The following is an 11329-nucleotide window of genomic DNA, read 5'->3' as shown; positions in this document are numbered from 1 at the left end:
CATCTAAACAAGGCCTCAAGACATTGCAGTGTAAATAGCAAATACATCTGTGTGATTAGTTGGCACACGGAGTATATGTATATGTATGTGTGTGTCACGAGTCACGACTGCATACACACACAGAGTTTTCTTTCCAATGTCCTAAAGAAAGAGTCTCTTTTTTCTATTTAGTTGCATGCTATTTCTTCACATGTACTGTACTATGGCTGTAGGCCTGTAGATTGCTGAGAGCATTTTTTGTAGAGATATGATCAGGTTACATATATGGCTGAACCACACCCAACTCCAAATGATCAATTTGACATCACTCCTATCTCATCCGTGTTGTTTTTGATCCGATTCTATATGGAATAATGCGAGTCCCTAATTACAGGGTAGTTTTATATTTTAGTACATTATTTATTTATTTTTATTTCATTTCAGGACTGCAACGTGCACGTCTTTTCCTTGCCGCGTTTAGGAACATGAATATTTTACTCAGCTCATGCCCGAAATGAACTGTTCAGGCCTGACTGTAATTATATATGCTGGTATAAGCTGAACGAGACTAGTAGAAGTGTATATACTCCTATATATCGCACCCTTATTTTGTACTTCCTCAGTTTCATACGAAGTGCACTTCTATAGTTTAAAATTAGTCCCAAAATAAATATACCAAGACAACCTGGTCTGTTCGGCTGCTTGTAACACAACAGCAGCTATCTATCGTTACAATATTTTTGTGAGAGCCATCTGTTGCTGGTGGCTGTGAAAACCGACCACCCAAGTACCAAACAGGCAGCAACAAATGGCTCTCACAAAAATACCGTACTTTTCTACTTTCTCTCTTCCCAAAATGCAATAATTGTATCTCTATAGGATAATTTTTCACTGGCAATTATTTCTTCACCAAAGTTTTAGAAGTGCACTTATTTTGGAATGAAAATTTTACCGCAAATTTATGTTTATATATAGGATGTAATGGTAAGGGTGATTTAGACCTAGCTTGTTTATGTTTCACATCACATTTTTGTACTGGAATGGTGGGGTTTAGTTTAAATTAAAATAGCGTAAATAATGTAGTTTTGACTACTAGCAATATAAAATAATGCCGCTTTTGGCAGTCTACATCAGCACATGTTTACTGGGAAAAACCTGAGAACTCAGCTCCAAATGTTTGCTGGAAAAATATGAGAGTACCTGTACGTTCAAATTAGGTAGCGGGTATTTGATTCTTTCGTGCATTGAAGCAAGAAATAGTCGCAGTAGCCAGGTACTACGGGCCCTGTTTCTTGATATCACACCTCACCGGCCAGCGTTTGATTTCATGAGAAACTGATGATGTCCGAAATGACTTTATTGGTTCCGTTTATGGGGGTGATTTGGTTTTGGTGGTCGTTAGAGGTCTTTCGGGCAGGAGGCCAACTTGTTTGTCCTCTTTTCCTTGCACGACTCACCGGGTGGCCGGGACATGCTTTAAATCACAGCTCCCCGTTAGTGCTACATGTTGCACGTATATATTATAAATTGAGTTAAATGCACCATAAAATCTATTTAACTTGTACGGTTTCAATTACATCCATCAGCTAAAAAAGTTGATTTTTAGGTCTATAAACCTTTTAAATGGTTGATTGTAGAACCATATCCTTTTATTTAGCTTTTAGATTCTAACTTTCGGGTCCGTAAAATTTTTTAAGTGGTTTATTATATGTCCATACCCCCTTTGTTTAACCTTTTAAATTTGATGTGGTAGGTAGAGTGAGCATAGCACGGAATTTGCTGAACCCATGCTTAACCACCCGCGCCACCATCCTTTTCACTCCAACAAGCTTGGCATATGTGTCTATGCTATATCTATGTTCCAGTTCTTGCCACAACTAATTATCGGTCACCGAGCTCCCACTACCGCCGCTATTCCTCATCTTGTTCTTCACCTCTGTCTTAGAAATGAGCTCTATTGAATCTGTCTTTGCCTCCTCTACCCTTTGTGCTTGTTGGGTACACAAAAACTATGCCCGAGCTCCTAGCTTGTCGTATTATAGCTGTCATGGTTGACCTTTGAGCTCATGTGCGTCGCCGTTCACGTCAATGTGCAGGCCATCACCGCTTCAACAAGTGTGCGGTTGAGTCGGTCGTGGCCCCCTTGTCTTCGCGCGCACGCATTCAGGGCAAGTCTCTATGTCGGACTCCACTATTTTTGTCGCCGCCTTCTACCTTTTGACGACCCTCGACCGCAAGACGGTTTTAAAATCGATTTTTCAGATATGGTTTTAAAATCGTCCTTACAAATTGATTTTCAGGGACGGTTTTGTCAAGACAACCGTCCTTAAAAATCGATAATTAGAGTCGGTTAACTTAGGTCAATCATCCCTAAAAATAATTTTTGGATTTTTTTCATTTAGAAGTTCTAAAAAAATCATTTGGAAGTCGTAAAAATGTGGTAAGGAAGCCTAAAGGACCATTGAATGCAGTGGCCAGGATTTGAACCCACAACGTCCTTCCTTGAATGATCAAGGACATGCCACCTCACCACACAACTAGTTGTGACTACTTACATGAATGTTATCTATTTGTACCAATATATACGAATCATGTAATCAATATTTTAACTTATAAAGTTTTAGATCTCGTCAAGCTCTATAATTTTGATATAAACTTTGTGTTTATCCGACTTCATTTGAAAAAGTTACAAACTTATTTGTGTTGCAACTATTTTTAAGGGCGATTGACTAGAAATCACCTATTCGTAGAGGTGGTCGACATAAGTAACTGTCTCTGAAAATCATATTTTCAGAAGCGGCTCCTTAACCTGACCGTCCTTAATTAAAAATACGGTTTACTTAACAGAGCCGCCCCTAAAAATATATTTCTTGAGGCAGTTTATAAGCTACAGTGTTCCTAGAGCTAGTTTCAAACGGTTTGCTAAGTAAACCTTTCCTGTAAAAAATAGGAGGCGTCATTAATTTTTCTTTACTAGTGACACTTGCTACGTGGCCCTGCTGCACATGCTTCCGTGCAGACTTGTTACTTGTACCAGAGTCAAGCTCTCATCCTCTCCCCCACATCAACTGACTATAAGACTATTATTTCACTTCCTTAGTTTAACCCCAACTTCTAAAAAGTTGCTACAGTACCTGTCACATCGAATGTTTGCGGCCCATGCATGGAGTATTAAATGTAGACGAAAAGAAAAACTAATTGCACAGTTTGGTGGGAAATTGCGAGACGAACGTTTTGAGCCTAATTAGTCCATGTTTGAACACTATTTGATAAATAAAAACGAACGTGCTACAGTAGCCCTAAAATCCAAATTTCTCCAACTAAACCAGGGCTAGTACGTGCTAGTACTACCGCCCCCTTTTCCAATAACCAAACGGCTCAGAGGTGAAGCGAAGCGGCAGTGGCCCAAGGAAGCGGCGGGCCGCGGGAGTCACGTCGGGGGCCCGTCGCTGGACCAAATTTGTGGCGGAACGGGACGGTCCTGGGCCCCGGTGACGGACGACAGAAGGCCTGCGACTGCGAGATGGAGATGCAGGGCGACCATGGAAGCCGGCGCTCGGCGGCATAGCCGTGTGTGTATTCGTGCCGATGGAGCTGGAGAGTACTGGAGCCGGATGTGGCGGACCATGGAAGGCATGGTTGCTGCAGCAGCTTTTTGGCGCTGAGATTTGCAGCCGTCGTCGTGCCTGATGCCCAGGCTAATCCCAGGCTATTTGTAGGTCATATGATCTGATGGCATAATCGATCCGATCCACACCTTGCCATTCTTGGTCTGCCCATTATTGCCATCCTCCCCCCGTCCCCCGTGGGGATCGGAGATGTTCGACAACGGCATTTCAGGGCTCCGATATCAGAAGCCCCGCATGCTGCTCGGGTGGAATCACGCAAAATCCCCGTGGTGACGGAGCAAAAGTGGCGGAAGCCCCGTGGGCGGGGGGAATGAACCCGGCAGGCACGTCCCAACCGTGCGTCACCGTACCTCCCGCTCAATCGGTCAATCCCATCCGTGCACCCTATCTCTCCCGTCACAGCAGCACCCCGATTGTTCTTGTTCCCGACACAGCATCTTCACTGTGCGCGCGTTTGGGCCGTAGCAGCTGGCCACTAGCTACTCCTGCTCTTCTCAGACGAATGAGGTCCGTCGACCGATGGGAAAGACACCAGCCAGCCGGCCGGCCAGCACCAGCACACATGTCGCGGCGACAAAACGGCTGGCGGGCCGGGGGCCTGAGCCCCTGAACTCACGCCGCGCTCCCGGCGACCCGGCCCCTGCCTGCCTGGCCTCCGAGGCTCCTCTCCTGCCCCGACCCATCATCGGTCAGACTGTGCGTGCGTAGCGACACCCGCGACCATATCAGTCCGTCGTCGACGGCCGGGAGCCGGGACCCCGGACCCGGGAGGAAAATGAAAAGCCCGGTGGGTCGCCAGGCTCGCCGCCACCCGGCAGCGGTGGCCTCGCTCGTTTCTGGATCGTGTTGCCAGTGCCGGTCATAAGATTCCAAGGGCATCTGGCGATCTCGTCGTAACGGCTCCTCTTCACCATGTATAAAATTTTATAATATATAGATACTAATTTTACTTACAAAATAAAAATAAATTCAATAACATATTTTTAATTTAACATGTCTGATAATTATCGAGGAACAATATAGATTAAAAAAGAAATATATTCGTTTTCTTTTCTCACCCACGACAAATGTTTTTTATGTAACATTCTAAAATTCTAACACCTAAATTAGAAGAAAAATATGACTATATAGGTACAAAGTACTAGAAGTCTGGAATACTATATAAATAATTAATTTGGATTAAAAATAAAAAGAAAAAAATACCTTGGACCTAAACAACTGATCGGTGATCGTAATTCATAAAAAGCTACGAATCAAGATGTCATCGTCGTGGAGCCCTGCCTGGTCGCCGTCCTCGTACGTCGTGTCCGTGTCTCCGGTAGTTTAGCTCTTCGCGGTGGCGTGGCTCGCCAGCTCCGCGTGTGTAAGGTGCACATCGCGAACTCACGATCAGAGTGTACTATGTGCAGCGTGACTTCTCGCCTCCTCTCAGTCCGATGGTAATAGGAAAAAGAAATTAGAAAAGAAATGTCGATATTATCTTTTTGATCGTCTGATCAGTTTTATATCTATCTTTTTATTAGTTTACTAATATCTAATAGACTATAACACCTAGGCATTTATACAAAGGACTTAGGCTCCTCGTCCGATTGAGCCCTCGGCTGTCACACCTGGTGCCCTAACCCGGGCCGGCACTGCGTGTTGCCCGGCGGGCCTGGCCGATGGACGTGCCAAGAGCCGCCACGCCCACATGACGACGCAGGCGACGCCGGACTCGACGAGACGACGACGTACGGCTTGCTACTAAAACAAGGGGCCGGGCCCCTGTACGCACGCGTCTGGCTTCCGCTTTACATGTTGCCATACGTAGGAGTCTGTGCTGGCGCCGTGCAGGTGACGTGACGTGATAGGCGGCTATCTGTGTGTCACTGTCGGTACTCGGTACGCTCTGCTCCCGCTTCACTGTACCGTAGTAGAGCGCACTATCACTATGACACTATGCACTGGTACTGTACGAGATCGAAGTGGACAAAGGCCGGTTCCTTCGGCGGCTGTTGGCCTGCGGTACCTCCGTTCAAAAAGGGAACTTCTAGGTTTGATCAATTATGTTAAGTTTGATTAAATTTACAAAAATAATATCAATAATTATAAGTTTAAATAGATATACTTGTTGGATCAATTACGATGAATCCAATAATACTTATTTTATATCATAAATATTTATATATTTTTGTAAAAAGTTTGTCAAAAAAAAGTTTATAGCTAGAATTTCTCTTTTGTATTGGAGGGTATATGTCGGTGTTTCGGAACCGGGGGTCCCTCAACCAACGAGTGAATTTGTGCTGCGTGCCCCTAATCCCGGATGGTGATGCAAAGAGACACAAGGTTTATACTGGTTCGGGCAATCGAGGCCCTACGTCCAGTCTGAGAGATCGATCTTGTATTCCTTGCACCGGAGTGCTTGTAATAGGGGGTTACAAGCTAGGTGAGAGAGGGGGATAGCCCCAGGTCTCAGCGAGGGTGGTGCGGGCTGCTTGAGACGTTGTTCCCAAGCAGCGTAGAGGTGTGTCGTTCTATCGGTGTGTTCGTTCTCCTTTTTTTTCCTACAAATGGCACCGGCTACCTCCTTTTATAGCCACAAGGAGGAAGCCAGAAGTACATGAGGAGGTTCCTATTTAGTGACGTATTCCGCTCCCTGGAGCAGCACGGCGTCGTGGGAGTTCCCGTCGATGTCTAGTCGGCATGGTCTTCAAGGCTGGCGACATGCCGCGCTCCTGTACTTTTGTTGACTTGGTGAAGTGCCGAGGTCTGGTGGCTGCTGTAGTAGGCTATGCCGAGACCTGCCGTGCTGAGGCCTAGGCCCATTGTGAGGTCTGGGCGGCCATTGTCGATAGTCGATTTAGGCGGCACAGTGCGGAACGTGCGTCTACAGGATACGGTACCATGTATTGTTAGTAAGGGATGGTAAAAAGGCGATTTGACCGTTGTCCTGTCGCTCCTGTTGCGGCGTACTGCCGATCGTGGCTTACGTAGTGGGGGCAGCTGGGCGCATTAATTGGATGCGATAGCCTGCCAGAGTGACTTTTGAGGCGGAGGCGACGAGGTTGCGGAACGAGCCCAGCCTCGGGCGAGGCGGAACATGGCCAGTTCGCCCGAGGCCCTACCGGGAGCCTCGGGCGAGGCGGAACTCGGTTAGTTCGTCCGAGGCCTATCGGGGGTCTCGAGCGGGGCGGAGCGGTCGGTTCGCTGGTCCCGAGGTCACAGGAACCCGGTTCTGACTCCCCACGTCGTGTTCGTCCTCGGTGCAGGAGTTTAGGCAGCACAGTAGCCGGTAACCCCTGCACAGTCCCGTCGTGGATGGCAGGGTGCTGACGTGACGGACGTCTGGTCTGCTACTTCGCTGTACTGTGCCGTCGTGTGGTTTGTCGGAGTGGTTGAGCGCCCTGATGGGACGTGCGGAAGTGACACGCTGGTCATACTCGGTCTTGTGCGTCGTGGGGCTCCAGTACGGCTTGATGCAGGACATGGCGGGCGACGTGCTGGTTGTCGTGAAATGACGTCGTAGGGAGCAGCAGCTCTGCCGATGCCGAGGCCGAGCCATCGTGGGGGGCTCGGTGGTCATGGACCCTCAGGCTGCCGAGCTCGTGAAGCAAACTGTCGAGGCCTTGGGGGAGTTATTGGCCCTGGGTACTGATTCCGAGGCCACAGTAGCCCAGATGTGGCTCCCCACGCTGCATTGTCCTCGGTGCAGGAGTTGGCAGCATAGTGAGGTATGGGCGTTACGGTGGTTAGTACAGTGGCGGGTAACCCCTGCCCAGTCCTGCCTCCTGTCCCATCGGCCATTCTGCTGTACTGGGCCGGGCGTGCGGCTGTTGTCAGGGACAGCAGCCGGCTGAGTTGATGTGACACGACGTTTTGTCAGAGGGACGGGAGGAGGAAGAGGCAGCGGAGTGCTGCCGAGCCCGCCTCGCGCGAGACGGAGGATCGGTGGCCCGGCCGAGGCCTGCGACGAGAGAGGGGGTCGGCCGAGGCCTTTGGTAGGGGGTCGCCCGCGGTCAGCGGCGAGGGGGCCTCGGGCGAGTCAGAGAATCGGCCGAGGCCAGCAGCGTTTAGCTGGTCTCGATTTTTACGAAGTCTAAGCAGTCGTTTTTTGGATCTTGCTTAGGGTACCCCTTCTCACGGTATCCGACAGTAGCCCCCGAGCCTTGGGGGGAGTGGAGGCATTCCCCCTGAGGTTCTGACGAGAATTGGCCCTTGGTAGTTCCTGTCGGGATGGTGTTTCGTACTCGAGGTTTTGGTGGGTGCGCGCGAGCGCACCCGCCGGGTGTAGCCCCCGAGGCCCTGGAGGAGTGATTTCACTTCTCCAGGGGCTTTTTCTCTTTCGAGTGAGGAGTTTACGTTGTGTTCGCTGGGCCCGTGGGTGCGAGTTCGGATCGCAGGGCCTTGACGATGCTACGGGAAGAGCCCCTTAGCCTCCGCCTGGAGCGAGAGGGCCGTCAGGGGTTTTCCCGGCTTTTTTGTCCGTCTCCCTCACGTCCTTTTCGCTCGGACGGGGGGCTGTTTGCCGACCCCACTCGCGTGCGAGCCTGAGCCGCTGGGTCTCGGCAAAGTTGCAGGAGGAGTCCCTTAGCCTCTGCGCGGAGCAAGAGGACCGTCAGGGATTCTCCTGACTTTTTGTTCGACCCTCGCGCTTCCTTTTCGCTCGGAAGGAGGGGTGGAAGATGCCACGCTACCCTCGGTGGGCGCGAGCGACGGCATTTCCGGCGAGCTGTTATCGGGTAAGTCCGAGTGGAGGCCCGTACCCCGTTCGCTGGGGGTCGGCTAGCGGTCCGGAGACGCGCTCCAAGAGTACCGGAGGGTTTCTCTAGTGGGTGCCGAGGCCGTTCGCTGGGCCTCGGTGGCTCGGTGCCTCCCTACGGTGGGATCCCATTCGGAGACTTCCCTGCCGGTCTCGGACACGACACAGGGCGTCCCAAGCGTTTCGCTTGCTTGGGCCTCGGCCTCGTATAGGCTCGCCCGTAGTCGTCCCTGACTCTGTTGCCCTGGGGCGGCTGTCGAAACCCCTGAGGGCCCAGCCTTCGAACCCCTGGACCGTAACGGGCTCGGTTCGCTTGTCTTTATCTCGGGTGCAGGAAGAGCCCCCGAGCCTCCGCACGGGGCGAGAGGGCGGTCAGGGGTCTTCCCGGCTTTTTTGTCCGTCTCCCTCACGTCCTTTTCGCTCGGACGGGGGCTGTTTGCCGAGCCCACTCGTGTGCGAGCCTGAGCCGCTGGGTCTGGGCAAAGTTGCAGGAGGGGCCCCCGAGTCTTTCGCACGGAGCGAGAGAGCGGTCAGAGGTCCCCCTGGCTTTTGGTTCGCCCCTCGCGCGTGAGGGTCTGTCGGCCGAGGCCCCCTTGGGTGCGAGCCTAGGTCGCGGGGTCTCGGCGTCTTTTGCGGAAGGAGCTCCCTAGCCTCTGCGCGGAGCAAGAGGGCCGTCGGGAGTTCTCCCGGCTTTTTGAACGACCCTCGCGCTTCCTTTTCGCTCGGAAGGAGGGTTTGTATTGCCGAGGCCCCTCGTGTGCGAGCCCAAGTCGCTGGGCCTCGGCAATGTTTTGCAGGAAGAGTCCCTTAGCCTCTGCGCGGAGCAAGAGGGCCGTCAGGGATTCTCCTGACTTTTTGTTCGACCCTCGCGCTTCCTTTTCGCTCGGAAGGAGGGGTGGAAGATGCCACGCTACCCTCGGTGGGCGCGAGCGACGGCATCTCCGGTGAGCTGTTATCGGGTAAGTCCGAGTGGAGGCCCGTACCCCGTTCGCTGGGGGTCGGCTAGCGGTCCGGAGACGCGCTCCAAGAGTACCGGAGGGTTTCTCTAGTGGGTGCCGAGGCCGTTCGCTGGGCCTCGGTGGCTCGGTGCCTCCCTACGGTGGGATCCCATTCGGAGACTTCCCTGCCGGTCTCGGACACGACACAGGGCGTCCCAAGCGTTTCGCTTGCTTGGGCCTCGGCCTCGTATAGGCTCGCCCGTAGTCGTCCCTGACTCTTTTGCCCTGGGGCGGCTGTCGAAACCCCTGGGGGCCCAGCCTTCGAACCCCTGGACCGTAGTAGGCTCGACGCCCAGTTCCTTTGCCTGAAAGGAATCGGGTGGGGGTTACCTCTCTCCCTGCGATTAGCAACGGCAGGCGCGCCTTTTGAGGCAGCTTTTTCGGGGAGGTGAAACGGCGCCTGCTGCTGCTGCGGTTGGGCGCGACGTGGCGTCAGTCGACGGGACGTAACTGCACGTGCAATAAATGAGGAGGGAGTGGGCGATAAGACCGGATCTGGATAACCGCGCCGGATTTTCTGGGGGAAACTTCCCCGATTTCGTCGTCCGGCGGTTTCGATTCGTCCCTGCATAAATACGCAAACAGCCTCGCCCTCTCCCTCCTTACCTTTTCCGCGTTCGCTTTTGCTGCCTCCGTGCCGTCGCTGAGAGCGTAGAGCGCCGGGGAAGAGAAGTGCGAGGGCGAGAGATCGAGAGAGAGAGAGAGAGAGAGAGATTACCGCCGCAGCAGCGTCGTTCGCCGCGCCATGGCTGGTGGTCCCGTCATCCTCCCGGCGAATCCCTGGGAGCGGTCCGACGTTACCGAGGAGAAGCTGGAGTCGCTCGTGGAGGCCGGTCTTCTTCGCCCAATCACCGACCCCGACGAGCCGGAGTGGATTGCTCCGGGGGACGAGTCGGAGCCGAGGCCGCGCGACGGTTACGTGGTGAGCTTCGTCGTCTTCCACGAGCGAGGCTTCGGGTCGCCGGCGGATAGCTTCATGCGGGCACTCCCGCACTACTATGGTGTGGAGCTGCACAATTTCAGCCCCAACTCCATCGCGCAGGCGGCCATCTTCGTCGCCGTCTGCGAGGGGTATCTTGGGATCGCTCCCCACTGGGAGTTGTGGCTCCATTTGTTCCGAGCGACGTTCACCTCCAAGCCGGGGGGAACGAGGGGGGCTCGGAAGGCGCAGAGGGCCGGCGGCTGCACCCTTCACGTGCGCCAAGACCGGCAGTCCCTCTACATCCCGGCCCAGCTGTCAACGTCCAACCGTCGTTGGTACGACGGCTGGTTCTACCTCCGCAACGACGGCGGAGGACTTCCCCCTTATACCGGGCGGGTTGTAGAGAGTCAACCGGAGAAATGGGGATACGGCGTCATCAAGGTCGACCAGCCTAGGCTGGAACCGCTCTTGAGGGCCTTGGGGAAGCTGCGTGACTGCGGCCTTTCGGCGGCCGTGGTCGTGGCGGCCTTTCACCGCCGGAGGGTGTTGCCGCTGATGGCCCGGCGGCGGCGGCTGTTCGAGATGACCCCGGGCGATTCGATCGTCGGTGTCAAGATGTCCGCCTCCGCCCTTACCGACGAAGAGACCCTGCGTCGGGTGAGAGAAGCGGTGGACGGGAAGCCGAGGCTCGATGACTTGATGCCGTTCCCGATGCGCCCGTCGCGGGGGTATGTCTCGCTGGTAAGTTGGATGTTGTCGAGGCTTTCGCGGCCTTGTTGTTTTTCGCCTTTTTGGTCGGTTGTCTTACTTCGTCGTTCTCACAGGGGATAAGAGACGTGCGAGGCTCCCCGCCGCCCGTTCCCGAGGACGCCCGTCGGCGATCCGTGAACAGGGCGCGTGCCGAGGAGGAGAAGAAGAAGAAAGATGCCCGGGAGGCGAAGCGCACGAAGAAGATTCTTGCGCGCGAAAAGCTGGACGCCCGTCGCCGGCGCCAGAGGCTCGACGGTCTCCCTTTGGAGCCGTCTCCCTCGTCGTCGGTGTCGGATTCTTCGAGCGACGGCGG

The sequence above is a fragment of the Miscanthus floridulus genome, chromosome 1 (assembly GCF_019320115.1).
Source record: "Miscanthus floridulus cultivar M001 chromosome 1, ASM1932011v1, whole genome shotgun sequence".
Classification (NCBI taxonomy): Eukaryota; Viridiplantae; Streptophyta; class Magnoliopsida; order Poales; family Poaceae; genus Miscanthus; species Miscanthus floridulus.
This window is presented reverse-complemented; position numbering follows the sequence as displayed.